Raw genomic sequence first — 3,267 nt, forward strand, 5'->3', positions numbered from 1 at the left:
CATTTAAAAGGCATGCGGATTTGTAGGTTAATTGGCTTCAGTAAATTGTCCCTAGTGCGTAGGAGAGAATTAGTGTACGGGTGATCGCTGGTCAGCATGGGCTCAAGTGGCTTAAAGGGTCTGTTTTCACGCTGTATCTCTAAACTACATTAAACCTCCTGTGTTTGGCTCCTATCTATCTATCTATCTATCTATCTATCTATCTATCTATCTATCCATCTATCTATCTATCTATCTATCTTTATATATATAAAACTCAAATTAGTCCGCCTGCCGTCCGGCTGCCGTCCGGCTGCATTTCTTCATTTGATTCATTGCCACGCCCAATCCAGACGCTCAATCTCCGAGATATTTTCCATTTCGGTAGAGATTTCGATTCGTTGACGTGTTCAAGCTGTTTTTAATCAAATCCTTCCCCCCCACCCCCTATCAGCTTCCATTTACATGTCAGCTTCCAACACACTTCGAAACAAAGTTGCAAGACAGGAACACTGAACTTTTCACTGCTGCAGCAGGCAGGGGAGGTGCAATTGAGGGAGGCAGGGGAGTGCTGGAAACTTACATTTGGCAACGCCTTCAGTTCCATTGGAGGAGACGGGTGCATGGTGGAATATTGGGTTGGGGGAATCACACCATTGGGGGAGCAGACCCAACGGGTCTGCACTTGGTCACACCATTAGTTCCCTCTAAACCTTTCATATATATATATATTTTTTTTTGCAACTTTATTTATATAGCACATTTCATACACGAGGCAGACTCAAAGTGCTTCACATAAAAACATGTCATACAATAAAATGAAATAATAAAATGAAATAAAATAGAACTAAAAGAAAAGAAAAGCAAAATTAAAAATGCATTATAAAAAGTGCAAAAGTTAAAAGTGCAATGTAGTTAAGATTTAGCTGAAAGCTAAAGTAAACATAAAAGTTTTCAGTCTTGTTTTAAAAGTGGTCAAAGTTGAGGCAAGTCTTAAATCTTCAGGAAGTTTATTCCAGCTATTTGTTGCATAGTAACTAAATCCTGCTTTCCCATGTTTTGTATTTACTCTGGGAATCACTAACAGATTGGTTTCAGAAGATCTTAGCGGTCTAGAAGGCTTATATAGTGGAAGCATGTCAGTGATATACTTTGGTCCTAAACCATGTAGTGATTTATAGGTGAGCAGCAGGATTTTAAAATCATACAGGGAGCCAATGTAAGGATTTAAGAATTGGTGTAATGTGTTCAAATTTTTTGGTCTTTGTTAGAACTCTAGCAACAGCGTTCTGAACAAGCTGTACCTGCCTGACAGTTTTTTTAGGAAGACCTGAGAGGAGACCGTTACAATAATCTAGCCTGCTATTAATAAAGGCATGTACAAGTTTTTCTAAGTCTTGAGCTGACATGAGTCCTCTTAATCTTGCTACGTTTTTGAGGTGATAGTAGGCCGATTTTGTTACTGATTTGATGTGACTGTCGAAATTTAAATCTGAATCCATAATGACCCCATGTACCTGTCTGATAGTCTTTTAAATGCCTCAACTACTTCCTCTGGCAACTTGTTCCACACACCCACTGTGTGAAAAAGAGTGATGCATTCCACTGGTTATAGTGTACTAGTGAGAGGAGGACAAGCTGATTGTGGTCTCTGCTACGATCTGTCTGTATTTAATTTAAACAGAGCTTGAATTGAGAAATTGCTTCAAATTGTCAACCACATACATGGGGGATTGTCTATTATTACAGTCAATGTGTAGAAATATTCCATCAAAGCCATTCTGCAAATTAATACATGTTCATTCCCAATCTTTTTTCACATAAATTAACTATATAATGTAAATCTAATCTTAGATACCAAATAATGTTACGAAATATTCAAACCTTTTTTTCTTACATTGAATTAGTTGCTGGTAAAAAGCTATTATCACAGAGGTGTTGGAAGGGCACTTAGACAAATTCTAACTAATCAAAGTTAACATGGTTTTGTGAAAGAAAAATCATATTTGATCCAATTTGTAGGAATGTTTCGAAAAATAATTCTGTGCTGTAGATGGAGGAAGCAGTGGATGTTCGATTGGGAGATCTGCAGGAGGCATTTGATATGTGCAGTGTTCACTGTTATTGCGGGAAAATAAATGTTGATGGTTTAAAGGTGGCACACTGATGCAGGCGGGTTAACGGCAAGAGTTTGCCGACAGTAATTAGTTGTCTTCTGGTTGGCACCACCAGTTTCTTACAATTTTAGAACGTGGAACAGTACAGTGCAGCAAAAAGTCTTTGTTCGTTTCAGAAATGGGAAGGCGAGTTAAGATAGTTATCTCCTTATCTGACACCCTTTTGTCTCCTTTTTCACTTTGACCCCTTCTCCACCCATCTACCGATCCTCCACTCCCTCATCTGTATCCATATATCACTTGCCAGGAAATGACACACAGTGCTGGAGTGTGTCTCCCTCCCTGTCTGCCTTCCGCACAGACCGCTCCCTCCTTAACTCCCTTGTCAATTCTTCCCTTCCCTCCCATACCACCTCCTCCCCCGGCAACCGCAAGAGATGCTACACCTGTCGCTTTGCCTCCCCCCTCGACTCCATTCAAGGACCCAAGCAGTCGTTCCAGGTGTGACAGAGGTTCACCTGCATCTCCTCCAACCTCATCTATTGCATCCGCTGCTCTAGGTGTCAGCTGATCTACATCGGTGAGACCAAGCGTAGGCTTGGCGATCGTTTCGGCTAACACCTCCACTCGGTCCGCATTAACCAACCTGACCTCCCGGTGGCTCAGCACTTCAACTCACCCTCCCATTCCGTATCCGACCTCTCTGTCCTGGGTCTCCTCCATGGCCAGAGCGAGCACCACCAGAAATTGGAGGAACAGCACCTCATATTCCGCTTGGGGAGTCTGCATCCTGGTGGCATGAACATTGAATTCTCCCAATTTTGTTAGCCCTTCCTGTCTCCTCCCCTTCCTATCTCTCCCTCAGCCCTCAGGCTCCTCCTCTTCCTTTTTCCTCTCTTCTCCCTGCCCCCCCCCCCCCCCCCCCCCCCCCCCCCCCATCAGTCTGAAGAAGGGTTTCGGCCCGAAACGTTGCCTATTTCCTTCGCACCTAGATGCTGCTGCACCCGCTGAGTTTCTCCAGCATTTTTGTGTACCTTCGATTTTCCAGCATCTGCAGTTCCTTCTTAAACACAGTGCTGGAGTAACTCAGCGGGTCAGGCAGCATCTCTGGAGAACATGGATAGGTGATGTTTCACAGAGTACTATAGTAACTCAACGGGTCAAGCAGCAT

Source organism: Leucoraja erinacea, chromosome 6 (assembly GCF_028641065.1).
Source record: "Leucoraja erinacea ecotype New England chromosome 6, Leri_hhj_1, whole genome shotgun sequence".
Lineage (NCBI taxonomy): Eukaryota > Metazoa > Chordata > Chondrichthyes > Rajiformes > Rajidae > Leucoraja > Leucoraja erinaceus.